Genomic DNA, 26,581 nt, shown 5'->3' with positions numbered 1-26,581 from the left:
TGATCTGCCTTCTCTGCCTCTCTGAATCTATTGCCTCCTCATATAACAGGGACTGCAACATCCATGAACTCATTCAATTATGTGACACCCACCAAGTAATTAAAGTGGCATAGATGGAACGTGGTAGCGTCCAGCACAGAGCACTTGTCAGTAAATACTGCAACGTGTTCCTCTGCAACAGGCCGAAGTGACCGTCAACAGTTAGCCATGTCCTATAACTTTAGGTTCTTCCAGTTACTCAGGGCTAATCCTTGAACTCAAATTCCTCGCAAAGCAATTTGCTAACAAGAGAGAATTCATTTGCATTGACTTTTTTAAACAACCGGCCTGAACTAAAATAATGAAAAGGAAACACTGTTAAAAAGCACGCTCCCTTTGCATGGCGGCTGTTTAGAATAGGCAGGGCTCTTTCCCTACTGAATGTGGCAGTTCTGGAAAGGGGCACTCCAGCCATTTTCTTCTGGAGAAAAGGCCGAGCTGTCTTCATTCATGGGTGTTCATGTGGCCCCAAGAGTGACCAAGTGACATGGAGAGAGCACACCAACCAGGTTCTCTAATATCAAAATAGAGCAATTTATTCAAGACACTGAATATGATCTGTTGATTTTCTCTCAAAACAAATGAGCTACAACACACAAGGTGATTCTTTTTTTCCAAAGAGCGTGAGGGTGAGTGGGGGTGGAAGGAGAACAGGACGGGGCTCCATGTCACTGCAACAGGATCTGGGCAATGCGGACAGGAAGCAGGTCTGGCTGTACGTCTGACACAGACAATAAAACTGCAGAAGCCAGAATTCGAAGCTTCAGTGAGTGGTGGGAGGGACATTTCTGCATTGGACAAGAAACACCATGAAAAAAACCCAAAAAAGGTGGAACGAGAGGTTAAAAAAGAGAGAAATAAGAAGGAACAAAGACCCTTACGATTGACAAAGTGCACTTCTCTGGGCTCCAGGATCTAATTTTAGAAAGACAAAACCAAAGTCAAGTCCTATGGTGTCGCACGGGGTCAGAGGTTTCACCCTGTGACATCCGGCCCTTCCGGCCCGGGGCAGCTCCCTCCCCAGGTGCGTGCTGGACGTGGCTCTTGGTCATTTCAAATCCAACCAAAGATTCCAGGAAGGATCGTTGTGTTATGTCTGCTTTCGAGGTTGAATTTGGTCACTAAGACTGAAGCGACCCTCACGAGGGTTTCAGAGCTGTAAGCGATGCCCGACAGCCACATGTCCAGGTGGCCACCCCGGACCCTGAACGTGAATCTCCCGTGTGCCTGGCAGGAGGGCACGATGGCCACATGTGTCAGGGGCCCCAAACTAGTCGTCGATGGCGCTGTTTGCTGAGGACAGGCACGGATTCGAGGGACGCCAGCAACACCCTCATGCTTGGTCCCTGTGGCCAGCTCGGGGATGGCCGCCCCCCTTCATCCGAGGCTCACTCTTGTGCACAGGGATGGGAAGCCCGTTGTCCGTGGCCCCAGCCCTCAGCTCCAACCTAACAATCCCGAGGTGCTTGAGATTCAAGAGGAGGCTGAAGCCAGCGCTTTGGTGAGACCCTGGCTCCCGACATTCCCAGGAAGATTGTCTAGTGAATCCCTTCCGGTACGTCCCCAGTCACCATGCCACACCAGTCTCTGGTTGCCATGCACAAGCCACATCCTGACCGTGGTCCGATGTCCGGCAGCCGATGCTCTGCGGAGATGAAAACGCTCTCATCTGGGGAGGGGGGATGGTCTTCATCTGGACCCCGACACGCTGCCCCCCAAACCTCACACACTCTGGGGACAAGAATCAGCGGTGAGTCTGGGGGTGCCGGCTGTCTTCAGACACGGGAGTGGTTACTCCATGGGACTTCGGCCTTCGTCACTAAGTGTTCAGGTGACAGAGCCCCAATAAAGCCTTACTTGGAAACAGAGCACTTTCTGGGCTTGAATAATTCACAGGCCCAGGTGGAGGCCAGTGAATGACCCGGGAATGACCGACGCCCCTTGGCTTTGGTAGCTGGTCCCGGCCCATTCCAAGTTCTCTAGGAAGCCCCTGCCCTTCCCAGATGTCAGTTTTCGGCTCCAAAGAGGGGTGCCGCCCCCTGAATAACACGGTCTCGTGGCTGGAAGGAACACACACCAGTGAACCCACCACTGCCAGCCGCCACCGCCACTGCGGCCACAGGCCTGCCACCGTCCTCAGATCTTCCCTGGCCCACAGGACGCCGATGAGAGACGGGCCCCAGCTGTCGGTCCTTGCCCCCGTTGCTGATTTCAAAGGTAAGCCAGTGTCGGGTTGTGACAATACGAGCACAGAGGTCACCCGATCCAATGAAAGGAAACTTTTCTAGGAATTCAAAGCCTTGTTTAATTTTTTAAAAACACTAAAAAGATTCATTCTTTTAAAAAACCCTCTTTCTCCTAGTCTCGTGTGAGAGAAGGAAATGATAAAGACAGCAGAAACGATCAGTGATGCTCTGCCTACAGCGTTAGCCGTTGGGGCTGCAACGCTGCCTTTTGCGCATCCTTTTGTCATCATTAGACCAAGTGACGCCCTGGAGCCCTGACGTCAGCTTTGCAAGGACTGGCCTGGCCCACACTTGGAGAAACGACGCCGCTGTGGGGAGGAGGCAGCTGCGGCCCCGGCGAGCCGAGCTGTGGCTTTCGATGGCTTCGGTGCCTCTTGGTTCTGGGGACGCGTCCTCAGGGTCAGAGCACACCGTCCTGCCAGCCGCTAAGGTCACCCACCCCGAAAGAGGCCACGTGGTTCTTCATCCTCCTGGTGGGCCACAGAGCCACCCGCTGCTCACCCATAGGACTGACCCTTCCCACCCAGTTTCCTGACCACCTGTTGAGCTGAAGGGAACGGGGGAAGCCACCTCGGGCCCTGCCTGTGTCTCCTGACAGCTTTTCTAGACTATGAATCACACAGAGCTCTCTATGTCTGATGGCCATTTTAGGATTTTTAAATTGTTTTAACATAAAAATATTTTTTTTTCCCAAAAATACTCCAGGCTCTTTCTCTTATAAGTCATTTTCTTTTTCTCCTGTAAAAAGTCCCCCTGCCCTGCCTTCTTAACATAAAGCACTTATTATGCACCCAAAGTGCCCTTGAGACCTAAGATCTGAAGCAACTCTGAGGACGGGACAGAGAAGGGTGAGCGAGGGGTAGGGGCAGGGAGGGCGGGACGGAGGAGGGGACAGAGGGAGGGAGGAAGCTGTCCACTGGAGACTTCTGTCACCGTGTCTATGTGGCTGCGTCGACCGAGGGGTCCTGAAAAGCCAGACCACAGCAGACAAGGGGAAAAGGCGGAGGGGTCAGGAACAACAGAGGGAAGACGCAACAAACCCAAAACAGTTTCCATCTCAGACCAAAGGCCCCCAGACAACAGAATTCCAGCTGATAGAAAAACCACAGAACAAAGAAGATTCTAGAAAATAGAAAGTGTTGGGATTACAAAGTTGCACATCGCATCGGTACAAACTGGTCTTTGAACATCCTTTGCCAGAGCAGCTGTAGTGTCCCAATTGTCAGGGGAAAGAAAACACCAGCGTGAGGAGAGGACGTTTCCCCTTCTGGTTTATCACAGCATTTTGCTTCTTTGTTTTGTTTTTTTTGTTTTTGTTTTTTTGGCACAGCTTCCTTTTTTCTTGTTTTCCGTTCAGCCATCAGAGCCTCTTCCGGATGGAAACCACACCGTGCACGTCTAGCTTCCTGTTTCCTGGGCTGAATGTTCTGGGTGGAGACCACTCTTCCCCCTCTGATATGACTGATGCTTTTGATTTTGCTTGTTTGTTTGGGAACTTCTTGATGAAGATTACGAAAACTTACAGACTCCTGTGGCCAGGGACGAGTTGATTTCCAAGTACACTCTAACGCAAGTCAAGTTCATACAGTTTTGGAGCTGACAGAATGGTGTCTGGAGAGGGCCAAGACCCACACGTTCTCTGCTGGTCCACTAGAACTCTTCAGTTTTTCTATAATATTTTGTTTACTTCCACAGATCTAAAACACACACCTGGAGGGAAAGACAGAGGCACCTGTTATCTCAAGAGATGACACAAACGTGCCTTTAGAGCAGGGGTCGGTAGACGGTGGTCAACCACCGATTTTTGTGAATAAAGTTTTATTGGAACACAGTGATGAAGGTCAGAGAAGCTCCAAGAACAGGCTAGTGCCTGCACACCTGACCAACCAAACTCAAGCAAAGAGCACTGGGGGAAACACCAGGGCAAGGACTAAGGTCGACGTGGCAGAGTGACAGTGCCAGCAGCAGGAGCCACAGCCAGATGCCTACATGGCGAGGTAGGTGGCAGCTTAGGCCTAAGAGCAAGGCCTCCGAGAACATTTGGGGACCCTGGCCTTCGAGGTCAATGCTGTGCTGTGCATGGGAGGAGGTTGTGCTGCATCTCTGGGTTCCACCCAGGAGATGCCAGGAGCCCCCCAAACCCAAGCAGTGACAGCCCAACAGGCCTCCAGGTGTTGCCTAATATCCTCAGAGGGACAGAGCACCCCAATTTCATCCAGGAAATGTTGACCAGAAGGACATTCTGCAAGGGCTGAAGCGAGGGCCACTCCCAGATGTGGGGCCACCCCAAGCGGTCCCCGCGCACGAGCTGAGCCTTGCCGAGTGCCACCCCGGCTTGCCCCGACCCCACGCTTGCCCCTGCCAACTCGAGCACTGCTTACGGAGCCATCGGAGGCGCTGGCGCCCACTTTGTCCCCACGAGCGTTCCAGCACACCTCGAAGATGCCACGGGTGCCTCGGTAGCTGTGGACGAGACTGCCACTCTGCGGAGAAAGCACAGTGACCAGCGCTTACCACACGGGGTGCAGCCCGGCTGCCCGCCCAGGTGCTGCACGGGTCTCGGGGACAGCGGGGAGCTGCTCATAAAGGGGAAAAGAAGGTGGTAGCTCCTCCAAGGAGGGACGTCTCCAAGATGTCTTGCTTGGAGCTGTGAGCCCTGAGGACAGCAGAAGCAGACACCTTTCCTGGGGAGGGAGTGGCCCTGGGTGTGTGTCCCGGGCAAGGGCGCTGCCAGGCGGAGCTGGACAGACAGCTCGGGCAAGGGCTCTCCATGGGGGGCGGCAGCTCATTCCTGAGCACCGGATCCCCAGTGGCTGTTCTGAGCCCAGGTCACTGCAAACACAGCTACTCGGGCAATACTTTGCAAAGGACTCAACCCAGAGGGTCAAGAGATTACCTGAGTATTCCAGATATGGACACACTTGTCAAAGGAGCCGCTGGCCAAGTACTTCCCGTCGGGGCTAACAGCGACACTGTAGACAGGTTCCTGGTGTTTGGTCAGCGTGTGGATACAAACCCCTCGCTCCACATCCCACAGCCGGACCGTGGAGTCAAACGAAGCACTGCGGAGACGGAGGGGCCACGTTATCACCTGAGCACGCGGGCGTTTAGCACACGTCCCTCCAACACGGGCCACACCTCACAGGACCCGTCTCTCTCTCCCCGCTTCTAGGTCCAGATCGGTGAGCTTCTCCTCCTAAAATGCAGCTCAGATGCAGTGAAAACAAAGCCATCGTCACAAAACAAACAACTTTTGGTGCTGTTATTCCGAAAGCAAATTGATACCCACGTTCCTATGTTTCTGCATTTGTTTAAAGATATAAATGGTAAATACTTTTGTGGAATATTTATCAAGTTTTCTAAGATGCTCTTACATTGAAAAACTTCTATTGTTACCAACAAATGCAGATAGCCAGGTTTGGAAAAACAGCGAATAGAGTGAATAAATATTTATAAAATTTTTAAGCCAACAGGAATTAAAACACAGTCACATCTACACATTCGACCACATTGCTGAGAGCTGCAAATTCCAGTTATTTACAAATTTAAAATAAAGTACATATCGCAAACCTGCTATCTGGCTTTCTTTTTCTCTACAGGGCTGGTACCACCCTGTCCTTTTCGTGTGTGCTGACTAAAGGGTCATTTATGTTCCTAACGGGTCACACGTGACACAAAAGGACCTCCCAAGTCACCAATACATGATTATAGCACGCGGTGCTGTATCGTAGTAATTTAAGTGGCTTTTAGGACAATTACATTAAATAAGAGAATTATGGCCTTTGTGTTGTTCTGTTCAACCACTCGGCTGATACAGGGATTCGTTCCAGTCTTTTCTAAGAAACAAGTTTGGTTGGGCTGAGCACTTTCAACAAGCTGCTCGCTCCTGGCGTGGCCGGCTGGCTCCCGCTGCCCCAGAGGCAGGTGGCAGGCATTCTCCGCTTACAGGAGGTGTGTGCCCGCCTGTCACTACCCTGTCTCTGCAGCTACACAGAATAACCCGCTGCTGCCTCCTGGTACCCAAACATTCCCCTTAACTCTCCTCTCTTGTAGGCTAAGGGGACATCCACATTTCATGGGTCCAGATCCTGGTTTTCAGACCCCTAAGGAGCTCGGCATTCGGTCGCAGAATCTCTTTAGCTTGATCTTCTAAAAGTTCTTCCTGACATAACGAGAGTGGAACGTTCTACTCTTAATGGGGTCTGGCGAGCATCAGGGCACAATAATGCTCTTGAATGAAGCCTAAAGCCACGTGGTTTTGGGGAGGCCACCTTTGTCACTTATAACCCCTCTTCCCAATTCTGGCGGTGACTGGCTGGCCACTCCGCTCCCTCCCAAGCTGGTGTCTTAGAGGACTCACTATATAAAATGTCAGGTCAAGTCTGGCTGTGGCTGGGGGAACCTTTATCCCTGCTTGAAATTCCTGCCCCTGGAAGCCCTGAGTTGAACGAATAAACCAAGCCCAAGGTCCGAGGTGAACTCTTTCCCTTTCCTTTCTCTGCTGTCAGGAAAACCTTCAGCAAAGCCAAGTGCCTGAAGCCCTCCCAACACGTGCCTTCTCCCAGCCTCACTTAAAAGTTCTATCTCGGCCCCTTCAAAAGGGAGCTACGAAGTTCAATGCTCCAGCAAAACGTCCTGTTCTCTCCACGTATGAGGAAGTTCTGCTGCTGTGCTGCTGACTCAGTGACAGCGGGCCAGGCTGCGTTCAGGAGCCGAGGCTGGGCTGTGCAGGGGTCCTGTCCTTACCTCGCCAGCATGATGTTGGAGTTGGTGTTGCTGGTGGCCGGCCCAGTTGGACTCCACTTGATGGTGTATATCTCTTTGCTGTGAGCTTGCAGGTCGTGCACACACGTGTCCTGCTTCATGCTCCAGATCTTGGGAACACAGTGGTAACAACATGAGCAAGCTATGTCCCTCCAGTGAGCCAAGAGACTGCTGGCTGTGAACTGTACACAAGCCATTGGAGTGTCCCACTGGAAAAACTGCAGGTCATTGCCCAGGAAGGGCTGGGACTCCTAGCAGGACCCTCGACTGGTACATCAGAGTTCACTGGGCGAGAGCTAATCTGACAGTCAGTAATGGGACAAATTACCGAGGAAGGAAGAGGACTCAATACAGATAACCCCCAAAGGAACAGGGAATGTGAGACTTGTGTTGAGGACTGGGGGCTGTTTAGGGTTAAACAGCTCATCCCTACAGATGCTAACTTTACCTTTAATGTCATGTCATCAGAGCAGGATGCTAGCAACATTCCAGAAGGATCCCATTTGATAGCATTGGCTTCATTCTGAAAGATAAAATGGGTTTGCAAAAGAAATCAAGGCCTGAGATCAGACCCAGTGGCTGTCTACCAGGGGACAGTAGCGCTCTGACATCATGGTGGCCGTCCACCAGGGGGCAGTAGCACTCTGTCACCCTGCCGTCCACCAGGGGGCAACAGTGCTCTGTCATCCCAGCAGCTGTCCACAAGTGGGCAGTAGTACTTTCTCATCCTGCTTACCATCCAGCACAGGGCAGAAGCACTCTGTCATCCGGCCGACCATCCACCAGGGGGCAACAGTGCTCTGTCATCCAGCCGACCATCCACCAGGGGCAATAGTGCTCTGTAATCCCAGCAGCTGTCCACAAGTGGGCAGTAGTACTTTCTCATCCTGCTTACCGTCCAGCAGGGGGCAGAAGCACTCTGTCATCCGGCCGACCATCCACCAGGGGGCAATAGTGCTCTGTCATCCCAGGGGCTGTCCACCAGGGGGCAATAGTGCTCTATCATCCAGCCGACCACCCACCAGGGGCAATAGTGCTCTGTAACCCCCGTGGCTGTCCTCAAGGGAGCAGTAGCACACTCTCATCCTGCCTACCGTCCACCAGGGGGCAGTAGTGCTCTGTCATCCCAGTGGCTGTCCACAAGGGGGCAGTAGCACTCTCTCTTCCTGCCTACCATCCACCAGGGGGCAGTAGCACTCTCTTCTTGCCTACCATCCACCAGGGGGCAATAGTGCTCTGTCATCCCAGTGGCTGTCCACAAAGGGGCAGTAGCACCCTCTCTTCCTGCCTACCATCCACCAGGGGGCAGTAGCACTCTCTCTTCTTGCCTACCGTCCACCAGGGGGCAATAGTGCTCTATCATCTGGCTGACCATCCAGCAGGGGCAATAGTGCTCTGTAATCCCAGTGTCTGTCCTCAAGGGGGCAGTAGCACCCTCTCTTCCTGCCTACCGTCCACCAGGGGGCAGTAGCACTCTCTCTTCTTGCCTACTGTCCACCAGGGGGCAATAGTGCTCTATCATCTGGCTGACTATCCACCGGGGGCAATAGTGCTCTGTAATCCCAGTGGCTGTCCTCAAGGGGGCAGTAGCACCCTCTCTTCCTGCCTACCGTCCACCAGGGGGCAGTAGCACTCTCTCTTCTTGCCTACCGTCCACCAGGGGGCAATAGTGCTCTATCATCTGGCTGACCATCCAGCAGGGGCAATAGTGCTCTGTAATCCCAGTAGCTGTCCTCAAGGGGGCAGTAGCACCCTCTCTTCCTGCCTACCGTCCACCAGGGGGCAATAGTGCTCTGTCATCTGGCTGACCATCCAGCAGGGGCAATAGTGCTCTGTAATCTCAGTGGCTGTCCTCAAGGGGGCAGTAGCACCCTCTCTTCCTGCCTACCGTCCACCAGGGGGCAGTAGCACTCTCTCTTCTTGCCTACCGTCCACCAGGGGGCAATAGTGCTCTATCATCTGGCTGACCATCCACCGGGGGCAATAGTGCTCTGTAATCCCAGTGGCTGTCCTCAAGGGGGCAGTAGCACCCTCTCTTCCTGCCTACCGTCCACCAGGGGGCAGTAGCACTCTCTCTTCTTGCCTACCGTCCACCAGGGGGCAATAGTGCTCTATCATCTGGCTGACCATCCAGCAGGGGCAATAGTGCTCTGTAATCCCAGTAGCTGTCCTCAAGGGGGCAGTAGCACCCTCTCTTCCTGCCTACCGTCCACCAGGGGGCAATAGTGCTCTGTCATCTGGCTGACCATCCAGCAGGGGCAATAGTGCTCTGTAATCTCAGTGGCTGTCCTCAAGGGGGCAGTAGCACCCTCTCTTCCTGCCTACCGTCCACCAGGGGGCAGTAGCACTCTCTCTTCTTGCCTACCGTCCACCAGGGGGCAATAGTGCTCTATCATCTGGCTGACCATCCACCGGGGGCAATAGTGCTCTGTAATCCCAGTGGCTGTCCTCAAGGGGGCAGTAGCACCCTCTCTTCCTGCCTACAGTCCACCCGGGGGCAGTAGTGCTCTGTCATCCCAGTAGCTGTCCACAAGGGGGTAGCAGCGCCCTGTCAACCCAGCAGCTGTACACAAGTGGGCAGTAGCACTCTCTCATCCTGCCTACGGTCCACCAGAGACTGCTGGTGGGGGCAGTAGCGTTCTGTCATCCTGCTGGCCATCCTCCAGGGGGAGCAAGATTCTGTCATCTTGCCTACCATCCACCAGGGGGCAGTAGTGCTCTGTCATCCTGCTGGCCATCCTCCAGAGGGCAGAAGCATTCTGTCATCTTGCCTACCATCCACCAGGGGGCAGTAGTGCTCTGTCATCCTGCTGGCCATCCTCCAGAGGGCAGAAGCATTCTGTCATCTTGCCTACCATCCACCAGGGGGCAGTAGCGTTCTGTCATCCTGCTGGCCATCCTCCAGAGGGCAGAAGCATTCTGTCATCTTGCCTACCATCCACCAGGGGGCAGTAGCGTTCTGTCATCCTGCTGGCCATCCTCCAGGGGGAGCAAGATTCTGTCATCTTGCCTACCATCCACCAGGGGGCAGTAGTGCTCTGTCATCCTGCTGGCCATCCTCCAGAGGGCAGAAGCATTCTGTCATCTTGCCTACCATCCACCAGGGGGCAGTAGCGTTCTGTCATCCTGCTGGCCATCCTCCAGAGGGCAGAAGCATTCTGTCATCTTGCCTACCATCCACCAGGGGGCAGTAGCATTCTGTCATCCTGCTGGCCATCCTCCAGGGGGAGCAAGATTCTGTCATCCTGCTGACCGGCCACCTGGGACTTTCCCCGAAAGCAAAGCACAGAGCCCGGGAGGCCATGCATTTTCCTTTTTCTCACTTTGCCTTTTTCATTTATATAAAAGCACAGCCATATACCACAAATGAGCAGCCACCCTCATCAATATTTCTTGAAGGGAAAAAATTCCATACTAGGAAGGAAGCAAATGAAGAATTCACATACAATATAGGCAGCAAATAAAAACACCAAAACCTCAGCTGTTTTTAAAACTGGACATGGAAATCACTTCCCTGTGCATTTTTAATGCAACAGCTACTCCTTCTATCTAAATCTGCTACATTTTTCTGGCGAGTGGCGGTGGACGGGTGTCAATGCAGACAAACGAAGCCCCTCAGCCACGGTGGGGTTCCACGGGGAACAGGAGGCCCGTGTGCCCCAAGTGCACGAGCACATGCCAGAGCCCAGAGGGTGGCTCTGTGAGAACACCCGGGAGAAACAAAACCCACCCAAGGGGCTTGAGCTCCAGTGCAAACAGCCTGAAAATACAAAGGGCAGGGGAGTTCTACCAGGCAGCTCAGCATGCTGGGTGCACAAAGGAGCAGGACTGTTCCTCATGGCCACCAGGGCCCCGAGACCCTGAGGCTAAGCCCTGGGGGACAAAGGCAAATGTACCCGGCAGGCAAGGGAGAGGGGGACACACAGGGAACACAGTTCTACAAAGGAACAGCCTGTGGCAGATGAACACTGTGCCGCACATGGAGACCAAGGAGAAGGTGCACCCACAAGGGGCTTTTCCTTAGGGTGACTGTAGGGCCCCATCTGCTCAGGACAATCCCACAATATTATGCCTGCTGTCCCAGCCCAAAAATTAACTAACTTCACACTCATAATTCATTTTCTAAATAATTTCACACTCCTAAGGACTCTGGTTTGGAAGATAAATTATACGGTCACACTACTTTTTAAGGAAACTGAGTTCTGAAGGGTGTGAAGCAAAGAAGTGACAGGGCCACATCAGTGTTCCACATGGCACGGATGGCCTGGGAAAAGGGAGGAAGAAAGCCTGGAGTCCAGGGAGTGGGCTCCTGTGTGAGCCAGGGGAGGATGAAAGGGTCAGACTGGAGAGCAGCATGTGCGCAGAGGTGCGTGTGAGTGCCCAGGTGTGTGTGAGTGTGCAGACGTGTGTAAGTGCATGGATGTGTATGAATACATGGACATGTGTCTGAGCATGTGGCCATGTATGCTGGTGTGCATATGTGGACGTGAGTGTCCAGGAGTGTGAGTGGGCATGCATGTGAGTCCAAGGAGTGGGCTCCTGTGAGCCAGGGGAGGATGAAGGTGTCAGACTGGAGAGGGGATAATGTGTGGACCTGTGTGTGACTGTGCAGATGTGTGTGTGCACGTATGTGTGCGCAAGTGTACATGAGTGTGCATGACTTTGTGTGCATGTGCACTCATATGAGTGTGCCTGCATGTGTGCGAGTGTGTATGCATGTATGTGTGTGTGTGCATGTGCCGAGTGTGGAGGTGTGAGTGTGCATGCATGTGTGGGAGTGTGGGCGTGTGTAAATGCACAAGGGCAGCTGGTTCTGGCTGCGGCTGCTGAGAGGAGAATCGATGGGCAGGTTTCTTGGGGCCCAGGAATTTGGAGCCAGTCACCATGAACTGTCTCCAGCTGAACCCTCCTGGGAATGGAGTGCCAACCCCACCCACCCGCCACTCCCAGCCCAAGTCACAATTCCTGGGAAGCATCGAGAAGCAGCTCAGAAGTCTCAGGAAGAAGTAGGCTCAGCCACATTTAGCTTGAGGCTTGTTCCAAATGATTAGCCACAAGGAGACCCATTTAAAGAGCCAAGTGGTGGCACGGTGGTAAAGTCCCGGGCACGGCAGCTGGAAATCACATAGCTATGTGACTTTGTACCCTACAGCACGCACAGACTGCGGGCAGCGCTATTAAAAGTTTGCAGATCATCCAGGGTTAGAGGAGAAACAAGTTTAGACCAGAAAAAGCAAGTGTCCATTCGTAACTACAGCCAGATATTCACGGGACAATGGATGCCTGTGCTCCAAAAGCACCTTCTTTTGGAAGCAGGGACACATTGGGCCAGGAGCTGAGACTGGTGGGTACTAGGGAAAGGCGCAGGCACTGAGGACAATGGAACTGAATTCCCTTAAATTGGTGGCATGATGGGAACTCCCCAGGGGCTTTGATCAGACCCCTCTGCTTTAACAGGGGATCCCCAACATCTAATGACATTCTGGGTGCTGGTGAGAATAAACAAGAAGCCGCATGAGAGAGCCCAGGTGGGAGCCATGAATTGTCCCCAGGGAATCCAGAGGACATCTGAATGGGGTCGTGGAAGATGGAAAGGATTTTGTTTCAGACCAGGGACATGGTGAGGGGGTGTAAGGTGGGGGCTGTGAGAGTTTAAGGCAGGGAAGCATTTCAGGAGGGGCTGAGATGAGGTGTGAGGGGCTCGACCACACGGGTCTTCCAGGAGAACTGAGGAATGGGGGGTTTTTTGGACACTAGAGGGATCTGCAGGGGAAAGACTGGGAAGAGCCTCACGTGATTTGCTAAAAAATCTGGTAAGTCAGCTGCTGCTCATATTGTTCTTTTCTGGTATATGATGAGATTATTTTTTCAGCCTCTGGTTGCTTTTATGACTTTCTCTTTATCATTGGTTTTAGTGTTTGCTGACCACATGCCTAGGTGTACAGATATCTTTCTAGATGTTCTGCTTGGGGTCTGCTCAGCTTCTTGGATTGAATGTTGATGTTTTCCACCAAATTTAGTAAAATGTGGCCACTGTCACTTCAAGTAATTTTCCTGTTCCGTTCTCTTTTTTCTACCCATATAACACAGATATATGTTTAATATTGTCCCATACGTCCATAAGCCTCCACTCATTTTTTCAGTCTTTTCTGTTCTTCAAATTGGCCATTCTGTGATCTCCGTTCTGGTTCACTAACCTTGCTTTTGCAATCTCCAGCCTGCTGTTACACTCGTCTAATAAGATTTTCGTTTCAGATATTGTGCTTCTCGGTTCTCCAATTTCCATTTGCTTTTTAGAAACATAGTATTTCCATTCTCTGCTGACACTCCCCATCTATTTACTTATTACAAGCATCTTTTCCTTTATATCCTCGTACAGTTTTTTCATAGCCTTTGCCGCAAAGTCCAACATCTAGATCACCTCAGGGTCACTTTTTCTCACTGCCTTCCCGACACTGGGTTAATCCAACTGCCTAGGGTAGCTGTGGCAGCTCAAGAGCAAAGATCTGCAGAGGAACTGGTCTGCTGTCATGGCATCTTTTGATTCTAGGTAAAAAATATAAAAAGGCTCCCACATCACATTCTCATGAACTCAAGTCTGAAACTCAGAAGTCCCACTTACTGTGTGTCCTTGGAAGGTTTTGACCGGGCGGTCACAGCCGAGTCTGCATACATGAATACACATGTCTGTGCTGCAGGAGGCAAAGGTAGTGTTGTGCTGCCAGTCCACGTCAAGAGCAGGGGCTGTGGAGCAGGAAATACAGGGAGGACGCTGACATTTATCAACTGTGCACAGAGCTCAGCTGACTTAGAACAATTAACAGCACGGTGGAGAAGCCATATCTAGTAACACGATAAAACATATTCCCACGTGAACAGACTCTTACTTTCAAAGACCTTAAAGACCCTCTCCTCCCACATTTGCAGGGACGACAAGATGCCTCTGGAGAGAGGCCCCGTGGCCCTTTCTGTGCCCCATGGCATGCAGCATCTCTTGCTCCCACGGCACAGGTGAGAAAGGGCAGGTGAGGTGTGCTGGCTGCCTGCCCCCGCACCTTCCTGCTTGAGCAGTATCACCATGGTGGGCCTGTTTGATTTGTTTTCACAGAGAGAGGAGAAAAAAGAAGAGGAAAAAGATTTCATAGCCTGTGCTCAAGACACCCCAATTAAAAAACCTCCTGCAACCCATTAATGCATCCCATGGATTCGGGGATAATTAGTGTCAACAAGAATCCCATATTAGGGATGAAATTGGGTGAAAGGTTCAGGACTCGTGATGAACACCCTCCCTGAGTCCAAGAGACCCTCTGCTCTGCTCAGGGTTTTGAGGTGACTGGCCTCTGGTCACTCCCCGCTAGACCTCTCCATGTCCCGCCTTTCCCTACTCCTTGTTCCAGTGTGAGCCCTGCCCCTGAAGGGACCTCAGAAGTAACGACGATGGGAACAATACAAAGGTTAACTAATTCTGCAGTTTAGTTATGGTCTCATTCTCTACTTTCTGGATTCTTTGCTGGGACGGCAGCGGGAAATCCAGCCACTTTCCAATGCACCGAAATGCCCAGGACCATTGTTAAAAGCCCAGCCCTCGTTCTGTCCTCAGAGCCCGGTGCCCCAAGATGTTGGAAGAACATGTAAAGACCAGGGTGGCGAAGTCAGAGCAGCCAGACTCCATCCTTGTTCTGTCCCTCAGGCAGGTCCTGGGGTCTCAGCTGCACACAGGGATGTTCTGTCAAGCCCTCAGGGGACGCTGAGCGTGGAGTGAGACAAGCCATCTCAGGCCATCAGCACAGCTACCAGCCAGAGAAGGGGTACAGATGTGTTAGTCCCCATGGCTGTTGTACCTGTGGCCTCCAAGCCTCATGCCTGTCCAGTTACAGGGAGCGGGTCTGTGGCTGAGGGCAGCTGCTCCGACCTCCTCTCAGGCACCCACTTGCTCAAGTGATCACTTGGCACTCCGGGGACCTCGTGGCCATGCACCGTTCATGTCTGTATAGTCTCTGCTCCCCTGAGGCAGTCCCACTGGAACACTCCCTAGAGGCATTTACGCATCAAGTGAGAGGTGACGGCCAGAGGAGGGGGGCTCGGGAAGGAACAGCAAGGGGGAGAGGGAGCTGAAAACCCTCAGCACCAAGTCTCTAATGGGCTTCCCTGGAAGACAGCTGACTTCTGGGGGAATTAAGCAGATCCCGTGCGACTCCCCTGGGAGCTCACGTCTGTTCTCCCCGGGCCTTCATCCCTCATGCCTTTTCCCTTTGCTGATGTTGCTTTGTATCCGTTCCCACAAGAAGTCTTAGCTGTGTATGCTGAGTCCTGTGTGTCCACCCAGCAGACCGCCAAACACGGAGTGGTCTTGGGGACCCCAACACAGCAGCCCTCCTGGAGCAGCAGGACAGAGAAGCCTGCCCTGGCTCTTTGGCTGGTTCACAGTCGTGTTTCCAGACTCGGGAGCAGGTGGGTGTTGAGGCATCTGTACCTTGCAAACCTGAAGGACAACACTTAACACGAAATGGGTCTCCTTCCCACCAGCGAGGTTCCACAGGCTGCTCCCTCTGTGCGTTCACAATTACTTTAAGGGACATTTCACAGAACTCTGAATCATGACTTTTAAATTACGAAATCAAAACAAACCTCACCTGAATGGAAAGGAAACTGTTGTTTGGCTTCTCCTGTGTGGGCATCCCAAATGATTGTTGTCGGCGCTCCACAAACAAAGGAAAAAGTTAGTAATTATTCTTCTTGCAAAGTTTTCTCACGAAAAATGCATCATGCAAGAAAAGACAGTGGGCCCTTATTCCTTCTAAACCAGCACAGTCCAATAGAGCTATTCCTTTAATTTTTCAGGGAAGCTGTAGGAAGTTCAGGATGAGGAGAGGTCATATTATTAGGAGAAGGTGAAGCAGAGGGGAGTGTTCTTTTCTCTGTAGTTTTGGGGTTTTTAGTGGCTGGCTGGTAAGGGCATCTGAACCTTGACCTTGGTGTGACACCTTGCTCTCCCCAAATAAGCTAACTGCCTAGCACTGTCCCATAGAGGTATCATGTGAGTCACTACACTAATTTTTAATTTTACAGTCACCACATTAAAAAGAAAAAAGAAACTGGTACAATTCATTAACAGGGTATTTTATTTCACTCCAATATTGCCAAAATACTATTGTTTCAACATGTAATCAGTATAGAAAAATATTAATGAGGTATCTGACATTCTTTCTTGCCCCCCATCCTAGGGCTTGGAATCACAGCGTGTTTTACACACAGCAGTTTGGACGGCCACATGTGATGAGCTACAGCCACACGAGCTGGTGGCAACTGCAGCGGACACAGCAGCCGTAACTGATACCTGAGAAAACTACCCAAATCAGTGGTGATTCCCCCTCATCCCAAAACGCTAAAAAACCTGTAACAAAACATATCTAAATGTCTTTTCAGCAGTTTTCCAAATGAAGAGCTGCACAAACAGACATTTCTGGAAATTCCCCTGACCGACCCTCCATGAACCAGGACCACGAGATGTAGCAAAGCCATCGGATTACGCCCGGGTCAGGCGCTGATTTATGGGTCTACAGTAAGGAAAACGGTGATCGGCACCTTGGAACACAAAGTAAATCATGAATTCTGATGAACTTACTGATGCTAGGAACATACTTAAAGCAGCAGCCAGGGGCAGCTCCATAAATACCATTGGAATTAAGTCTTCATTAACCGGAATTTTCAACGTCATTGGAAACTTTACACCTGTCTGTCAGTGAGACTTCATAAAGATTTCGTTTTAAGAACTGGTTATGTTTTGGGTTGATTGTAGAAACATTCAGAGGAAACACTCAGAGCAGCAAGTGTCTTTGAAACATGGTATTCCTACATTTGGGGTCAGCTCTAGACCACCTGTCACTGTTTGTCTGCAACTGTTTTCTTAATTTGTCAAGCACAAACAAATGTGGTTTATATATTGTGAGTACAATCGGTCCTTGAACAACGTGCGGGTTAGGGTACCGACCCGGACACAGTTGAAAATCCACGTGTAACTCTTGCCTTCCCCAAAACTTAACTACTAATAGCCGACTATTGATATGACGCCTTACCAATAACATTAACATTCAATTAAAACATGTTTTCTATGTTATATATATTATATACTGTATTCTTACAATAAAATAAGCTAGAGAAAAGAAAATGTTATTAAGAAAATCACAAGGAAGAGAAAAATACATTTATAGCACTGTGCAGTATTTACCAGACCAAAAAAGTTCCATGTATAAGTGGACCTGTGCTGTGTTCAAGGGTCAAACTGTAAGTAAACTCACAAATGTCTGATACAATTTCACATACTACAATCAGTCACTGGAACATTTAGTTGACATTTATGTTAAATATACATTGAACCGAAGAAAACATTTCCCAAAAACTTTGGGAATGTGAAATATATTTTCGTCACTTTGGGTTAAGCATACACTGAGGGTCACACCAGCATCCTCATAAATTACATTTTCTCCATGGGTATTATGTTCAAGGACACTGTTATTATTCCTGCCATGGTTGACTAAGGAGTAAAGAGGGACATATATGGCCCAAAAGACTAACATGATTCCAAATATGCATTTTTACTGATCGTACAGTCCATCACCTGGTAGAGTCAAAATAAATAATTGGTGAGAAACACACAAATGAATGTAAAATAAAAGATCCGCCAGGTGGGAAGGAGGCCAGGAAACGATTTAGAATGCTCGGCAAGTCGGAGGGCAGAGTTACTGGTAAGCCGCGGCCTGATCCTCCTCCACGCTGCACCAGCTGTGTGTCACTAGACAAGTTAATAAACCTCTCTGGGGCTCCAGTTCTTCCTCTGTAAAATGGGATTGATCATACTAATGCCTGCCTCCATCTTGAGAGTATCGGATGGGTTAGCACACATAGTAGTAAAGTGCTTGCTGTAAATGTTAGCGATCATTTTCATGAATTATTTTCATAATTCAAGTGGCAGTTACCGATGGCCTGCTGAAGGCATGACAGAGTGCTGTGTATGCGTATTACTTGAACTAGAACATCTTGGGAAAAATTTGATGGTAGTTACATGACACATTTAGTGTGTCAACCACAGCAGCTTATCTTTTCTTATATTATAATAAATTAGGCTCCCAAGTCCGAATGAAGAGTTTCTTGGCTTAAATATAGAGAAAAGGAACAAATGATTCACTGACCTACACAGTTATATCCACATACAGGCGCTGGCACTCTTTTTCTATTAAGGGCCACCTGGTAAATACCTTAAGCTTTGAGGGCCAATGGTCTTCTGTTGCAACTGTTCAACTCGGCCACTAAGGCGTGAAAGCAGCCACCGACAATTCTCAACAAATGGGAGTGGCTGTGTATCAATAAAACTTTATTTAAAAGAACAGGTGATGGGCCAGTTATGGCCTGTGTGGGCTGTACCCTGCCAAGTGCACCCATGACTTCTCCAAGAGTGTGATGATGTTTAGAGTTCGTTTATTATTTTATATTAAATTTTACAACTTGAATGAACAGAAAGCAGTAACAGAGTAAAGTTGTCAAACTATCATGAAACCAGTGTAGTTTCTGTGGGGGAATGGTTCTATGTCTCCTTCCTCTTTGTTCTGGGATCTTCCACCCCAGGATGGCTTCGAGAGGCACCTGGCTCTAATGCCATCACGTCTCTCTGGCAGCCCTGCCCAAGTGCAGAGCAAGGGAGTCCCACTTTGGCTCCGTGGCCTGTCAGGGGACAGTGCCCTGTCCCTAGGTCCGTTTTACTCCTGCTCGGGAAATGTGCAGTCCACAGTGGGAAGCAGGAGCTTATCAAATTAGGAAAGCAGAAGTCTGCTAAGAGAACAGTCTGTGTCACTAACATCACTCTAGGGGTGAAAGTTTACACAGAGCACACCCACACCACCTGCTCTGTCCAGCCATTGATAAACACAGTCTGGAGATTTTCCTCTCTTTATCACTGAACTATGAACCTCAAAAGAAGGGACACTTTGCACAGAGGTCTGTAGAACAGTGGAATATACTGACAGAGATTATGTGCTATAAATTAACACTAAGATCAAAATTACAAAAGCAAAACCTATACAGGTCCTTTTGATTTCTTAAGGGGAAGGAGAAAGCCTAAGAATTCAAAGAAAACACCGTGTTATCTGGAGACTGAAAATAAACATGTATAGATTGAAAGTATGTGTTTTAAGTTAATACTCACTTTGTCTACACCAGCACTCAAAATATAATTCCCCTTTTTATTCCATTTCAAGGCAAAGATGGGGCCTTTATGTTGGCCTAAGGTGCTGGCCAGGTTACCTGTTATGTCAAAAAAATACAAACATGTTGACTTCAAAGTCATGGTCTGTTCACTTCACGGTTACATCCAGAAGCAGGTCCTGTCCAACCCCAACACGACAGACGCAGGACTTACCATCTTCCGTCCATATCCTTGCAAAACCGTCGTATGAACCTGTGGCCAGAAGTGTCCCATCGCTCTGCAGGCCAGAAAGAGACACAAACCCACAGAAGCAGCTTAGTAGTGGTGGCACCAGAAAAGCACACAGAACTCGCCAGGATCCCAAGTCTAGAATATTCCTAAGCCGATAACTGATGCCACATTAAGAGACTAACAGGTCATCTCTGACTACTTCAGCACACACTGCTGTTAAATTAAACGCAAGGCATGTGGACCAGGAAGCGAGAAAGCCACACTGGAACCACTCACCTTGTGTGCTGTCTAATTAAGGACAGAATTTAAAATACCTACAGAAAGTCATCCTAAGACTTTGCAGAAAGCAAAAAGAAGTTGAACGGCGTGTGACCCATGTATAAATGCACATAGCAGCTGGTCCTGAGCTCTCAAGGTGGAAAGTTTTCTTTCCTGGCTGCTTGTCACAGCTCCCCAGCTGAGCCTTCCCGGGGTCCCGCCTTCACGCTGTGAGGTCCCCCTCACAGAGCCATCAGGCTCGACTCGCTCATGTGTGCTGACCATGGGAAGGCACGGCCACCCAACACCCAGCTCATTCTGTGCCCGCCATGGCCTCAGCAGGAGCTCTTGGAGATGGAGGGCACCTGTGAGCCCGCAGCTCAGGGCAGGGCCACTGCACCCTGACATTTCAAGGGGCCTGGGGGGTGGAAGATGCTTACGTTCCAGTCCAGCGAGGTGACATCTTTGTTACTGGGGACATCGTGTCCCCCTCCCGTATACAGTGCCTCAATACAAGCTGGGTGGAGTCCCCGTTGCTGTGTTCATTAAGGTTCCATATCCTGGCCGTCGAGTCTCCAGACCTGCAGAATAAAAACACGCGCACGTCGGCTCTTGGTGGGAACAGCTCTTTCCACCCCTCCCATGCACCCCCCCTCCTCGCCATCTCTGCATTTAGCAGTTTTAAATGTCTTTGCTCCCCATCCCATGGAGAACACGGCGAGGAATGCCGACTTCACAATCCGAGACACACAGAGCTGTGGAGTGCACAGGACCCGCTCGGGATCTGCTCATGTCGGGAAGACGTGACACACGAGGTCAGACAACAGCACGTGTCCCTTGAGGCAGAATGCCAGAGACGAGCAGGGGTTCCCCTGACCCTGGAGCGTCCCCAACCTGACATCCTCACCCAGAAGCCAGCAGATCGCTGACAGGGTTCCAGGCACAAATGAACACCTCGGACTCATGGCCCCGAAGGACTGTGGCTTTGTTGGGTGGAATCTCAACGTCCCCGTCAATTTCCATGGGTTTCGAGTGATTATCTGTTGTAGGAAACACAAAAAGGCACGTGGCTTATCAATACAAAAGAAACTCATTCTCAGGGGGCTTCTGTTTTAGGAACACCTTGTTTTTATGTACTAGGCGATACCATCTCTGATGATTATAACTAAATCATGGCTTTGTGTGATTGGGTATTTTATGTCTCTTTGTATTTTGCCAGTCTTCAAATTCGAGTGAGGAATACACTAATTTATTCCATAAAACTGGGGCCAGTCAACTATGACCCATGGGCCAAAATCTAGCCTGCTGCAGCCTCTCCTCATAAATAATGTTTAAGTTATTTACTGACGCCCACATATTTATGCATTACCTGCAGCGACTGTTACGGGATGAACCGTGTCCCCAGTACCTCAGACAGTGGCTGTATTTGGGGACGGGGTCTTTAAAGAGGTGATTAAGGTAAAATGAGCTTGCTAGAGTGGGTTTTAATCCAATACGACTGATGTCCTTATAAGAAGAGGAGATTAGGACATAGACACACACAGAGGGACGACCATGTGAGGACACAGGGAGAAGATGGTGTCTACTAGCCAAGGAGAGAGGACTCAGGAGGAACCAGCCTGCCTCGCCTTGAGCTCGGACTTGCAGCATCCAGGCCTGCAGGGAGAAATGCCTGCTATTTCTGCCACAGATCTGCGGTGCTCTGTCACAGTAGCCCGAGCAGAGGAGGACAGCTGCTTCTGCATTTCAAGACAGAGTTGGGTCACTGGGACAGAGACTGCCTGGCCCTGAACGCCTGTGACAGCCACTGTCTGGCCCCTTAGGGAAAGTTTAGTAGCCCCTGCTTTACGGGAAAGAGAAGGCAGCGGTCCAGTCTAACCAGCACACAGTCAGCAGCAGCTGACAGTTTTGTAATGCAGTGTAGAGCTGAGTCTGCTGTTACATCTTCTTGTTCAGGTATTTTGGTGGAAAACCCCAGGAAGAGAAGGACTCACTTCTCAGTGGCAGGTAACCTAAGATCCACTGCTTCTGGGTCAACACATAAAAATATGAAAATGCCTGGTGACCCTGCTTGGATTGACAAGCCTGACACAAAATCTTCACAGCCTACCCTCAGGAACAGTGGGGCTATGAAAAAACGCTACTTCTGTTATGCTTCCCAAGTTCCCATGTGGCTGGGAGAAGATGAAGAAAAGCAAAATGATCTTCAACGTTTGGTGGATCCATCCCCTGGTGATGGCGAGAGGACAGCTGGCGTCCTAGCCAGCCGTGCAGTGGGGGTCTGGAACTCTGTAGAGGCGTGCAGAGGAGGCCGTCACCTGCTCACTTATCCACAGGCAGCCGTGGCATGCTCCAGCCCCGACAGGCTGTTCTGCAGACCAGGTGTGAGGTGCTGAGAAGGGGGTCGAGGCGGCTGCTGCAGAACTTAAGAGCAGTGAGCCAGGGTGTATTAGCCACGTGCACGAGCAAGAGAAGGAGGCTGGGCTCCCTGGGGCAGGGGTCAGTGCCCAGACCCAGCCTGGGCAGAAGAACTCCCACTCCCACGGCCACAGCAGGGAACAGCCTCCAGAGCAACAGACCAGAGACGGGGAACGGGTAAGGAGCCGACCTCAGACCAGAGGGGTGGCAGAATGGCTCAGGTCCTGGATGGGGCACAGGCATGCCTTGCATTCTGGCTGTGGGTCCCAGGACAGGGCACCTCTTTTGTCTCTGTTGTTCTAGTTTTAAATAGATTTTCTGATGTGGGAGTTAGTTGGCAGAAGGTGCACCGGGCCTGAGCAAGTTTTATGATATGACTGTCGAGCTCTGACTCATCTGCTGCCTACTCTTGGGCCATTAGCTAACAGGTCTAACCTCCCGGGGTTTCGCAATGACCAACTAAGATGATGCCTGGTGTCCGGGGCGTGGTGCCCTTGCACTGACCATGGGCTCGACTACTAGACCATAATTTGGCTGAAAACCCTCTGCATGGAAGGCTGAGAGAGACACTTGCTCGTGTTGGGCAGTGAGCATCTGGTACTTGTCCCTGTTACACGTGAGCCCTCAGGAGCAGGGCAGCAGGATTTCATAAAATCCAGGATGGGTGTCGAGAAGGTCGGGTCTAAGGATTTTGGTGACAACCAGGGAACGTGAAGGTCTTCCGGCCAGACAGTAAGCAAGCACTGGAAAACAACTGGTGAGAAGTTGACAGCGGGCAGATCTCTAAGAAGTCGTTGCATTCGCCCAGCTTTAGAAGCACAATAAAGCGCCAGAAGCCCCACACTTACTTATTGCGTGTGCTCCGTTCTCCTCCCCGTTGACCGTGGCCTCTCCGTTCTTTGGTGGATTTTGCTGGGAAACTGCTGCCGGGGCTGCCGTGGCTGCTGCTGCCGCTGCGGCCGCCGCACTGGCCTGCTGCTGCGCGAGCTTCTCGCGGAACGCCTGCTGCCGCGTCTGCCCCACGTCGGGCATCACGGCGTCTATCAGGGACAGGGACTCTATGGGGCGGCCGTCAAACACCGTGCCATCCTGGGAAAGTAAGCCAAGGGCAGCCGTCAGCACCCACAAAAGAGGACCTCCAGGACCAGACTCTGCCTTCCGGGTGGGAGAGGTGCAGGAAGGTGGCCCAGAAACTGAGACGCCTGGGAGCTCAGGGGCTGGGGTCGGGGGTCGGCGGCATCAAGCAGGTGCCCGGACTGTAGGGGCAGGGCAGAAGGACTCCACGGTGGGCCAAGGACTGGGAGGTGGACAAGGGGAACCGTCGATGAAGAACTAGGTATGATGGCTGTCCTGAGGGAGACCTGATATTTGCTAAGTGTCAACCTGAACTGGGGCATTAAGGACATGTGAACGTGTCTCCTTTATTCCAAGACAAAAGTGCTATATCCCTGATGCAAGGATTCTCAACAGGGGCAGGGGTGTGTGTATGGGGGGAGTAATTTTGTCTCCTTGGGGGACATCAGGGAATGACTGGAGACATTTTTCATTGTCACCACTTGGCGGGGGGTCTACTGGCAGCTGGTGGGTGGAGACCAGGCATGCTGGTCCACATCCTCCAGTGCACAGGACAGTCCCCACCACAGAGCAGGGTCCAGCCTCAAATGTACCAAGTGCTGAGCAGGAGAAACCCTGCCCGGTGCCACGGCAAGTGTGGAATCTCTTAGTACCCACTTTTGTGGAAGGAGTAAGTCTTTGGAAGCATCGGCCCCGATTTAGAGATGCCTGCAGCATTCAGGATTTCCTTCCTGGTGCACGTGCCCATCTGATCTAATAAAATAAGCACTTGCAGCTACTTGAAACGACCCCCTGGGCTCAGGGTTTAGACTGAATACAGCCACGATACAACCGACAATGACCTCGTTTAGTTCTGATTCACAGTTTTTGTTTTTTTGAAAGATGACCGGTAAGGGGATCACCCTTGACTTGGTGTTGTCAGCACCACGCTCTCCCGAGTGAGCTCCAGTCTGAGCCTCTGATTCACATTTTTGTCTGAACATCCTTCGATTCTCTGGTACTATCAAAAAAATTTCTGTACACACTTAAAAGTAAGACATGCTTTCCAAATACTCGCATCACATGAAACCCGCAGTGCTCAGGGTGCTGCCTGGTGGACGGACAAACACATTTTTGTGTGCTCTGAACTTGAGGCAGGAGAGGAGGAAGGCAGGACAGAGCTGGGACACGTGGACTCATCCGTGGGACTCAGCTGAATCCCGAGAGCACAGATGAAGCGGCCAGGGAGGTGAAGGGAACTGTTTAAAACCCAAATAACTGACTTTCAAAATTTCTATCAAAATGGCATAACCCCAATCTAGAAGGTGGGAGGGGATACAAGAGAATCTGGGTGATTTTAATTGATGGTTTTTGTTCCATCTTTCCCCGGATCAGCTCCACAAAGAGCACAGTCGGTAAACCAGCACCTGAAGTCACTTTAACACAGGGCCATCATCTCTCTGTCCCTGACTGTCCCTCTGGTTATGCCCTCTGTCAGGCTCCCAGGAATGCTTGGGACCAGAAGCGTTTCACAGTGTGAAATTTGTTTCTGAGTTTGGAATACTTGCATTATACTTACTGGTTATGCACCCCAAATCCGAAAATCCAAAATCTGAAATGCTCAAGTGAGCATTTCCTCTGAGCATCACATTGACGCTCAAAAACTTCAGATTTTGGAACATTTAGGATTTCGGATTTGGGATGCTCAACATGTAACAAAAACCAAACAAGCAACCCCAGCTTGCTCTCAGACGCCTGCAGGAAGCACACGCGGGCTGTGGACCGGGGCCCCGAGCCCCCCGCTGCTGGGAAGCCCAGCCCCGCACCCATCACGTACCTCGTTGATGCTGATCTCAGCCTCCACGTACTGCAGCCCCTTCTGCAGGATGGAGATGAGGGCGGCGGGCGGCACCAGCGTCCCGTTGATGTTGGACTGGCTGATGTGGCTCTCGATCCCGAACGTGAAGGACGAGTGGGAAAAACCTGCAGCGAGAGGGAGGCCAGGAAGGTGAGACCAGAGCTGGAAGAGCGGGCACAGCCAGCAAGCTCTGAAGGGGGCAGAGCGCATTTCAACCACGCTTCATTAACGGGGTGGACACTGCTGCAGGACTCCCGGCTTCCGATGTGGGGTCAGGCAGGCAGGAAAGGGCAGGGGGAGAGAGACGAGTGTGAGACCAAGGAAGACTGGGGAAGGGATGAGACGCCTTCATGGGAGGACCCTTTCAGTGCTATTAAGAAGCAAAAGGGAACAGAGTGGAGGCGGCCCCACGTGCCCTGGATGGCTGTCTCTTGCAGAAATCCCACTCTGGGCGTCCCCCGACCCCTCGGTTCACATATTCTTTGCAGGAGCTCAGTGCCGCAGCCTCTCTGTGTCCCCTTCCTCCCCCAGTGTGTCTCCTTTACTGCCTGTGTGGGAAGCTGCTTGGCAACTCAAAGGAATTTTGGATGAAGGTTTTTAAGGAAAAGTTCAGAAGAGCCAGGATGGCTACTGCGTGTGGATGACAGCTGCGTTGCGAAAAGAAGGCAGTGGCATGAGGCATGGAAGGAGGTGCTGGGGGTCCACGTAGGGGTCTGAGGGCAGTGGGGAAGCTGCAACAGCCCCTCCTCAAGGACAGGAAACTGGCCCCCTGCTGTCGGTGGGGGGATCTGCGCAGCTGTAGGCAAAACAGGCAGCCCAGTCTGGTGGGGCTTGATCTCCCCGTGTGGCCCACAGGCGGCCCTGGGGTGCTCGAGGGCTCGTAATCCCAGGGAGGTGAATGCTGTGGGGGGATCCGAGTAACCTGGACCCCCATGCTCGGCTCCCCGGCCAGAGGTGGGGCAGGGCCTCTCACTCCGTTTCTATTGTCTGCTGATCGGGCAGCAAGGGTTCTCAAAGTGACCACTCCTCCTGACTTTGTTCTGCCCACTGTCTATGGCGACGTTGCCGGTTTGCAGGCTTAGTCCCTGGTTACCCGAGCAGGTGGGTGCCTTTCCACCTGGCCTGGCGATTGCTTCCCTTCCACCCTCCCTCAGTCACCCGAACAGAGGCAACGGGATCAGGAGCTCGTGGGCTCGGCTCTCATCAGATGCAATATCATCAGCCCTGCTGCCTCCCGTTACCCAAATCGAACTGACTTTGCAATAAACCAGTCTCACTAGATGGGAGCACACCTCCATGAAAGGAGGCGTCTGTGTCTGCGCTCTCCTGCCCCGTCCCCTGCTCACTTCCCTATCCACTCGCTCCTCCCCAATCCACCCCGTCCCTCCCTCATCTCCCGGTAATAACGGGTGTGTAAAATAGGTAGTTTATATTGACGGAACGGAGCAAAAGTGGTAGCTGTCATTAATTCTGCACTCAGTTGCATACAGCCCTGTAATTCTTCACAAAACCATA

The 26,581-nt window shown here is 51.3% G+C and overlaps 1 pseudogene; it reads right to left on the bottom strand.

Moving 5' to 3' along the window:
- Nucleotides 1-3,968: 3,968 nt before the first annotated feature.
- LOC134366842 (F-box-like/WD repeat-containing protein TBL1X) lies at nucleotides 3,969-25,142 on the bottom strand (annotated as a pseudogene).
- Nucleotides 25,143-26,581: the final 1,439 nt, after the last annotated feature.

This window comes from Cynocephalus volans, chromosome X, assembly GCF_027409185.1.
Source record: "Cynocephalus volans isolate mCynVol1 chromosome X, mCynVol1.pri, whole genome shotgun sequence".
NCBI classification, from domain to species: domain Eukaryota; kingdom Metazoa; phylum Chordata; class Mammalia; order Dermoptera; family Cynocephalidae; genus Cynocephalus; species Cynocephalus volans.
The sequence above is the reverse complement of the archived record's forward strand: the minus strand, read 5'-3'. Positions and strand labels throughout refer to the sequence as shown.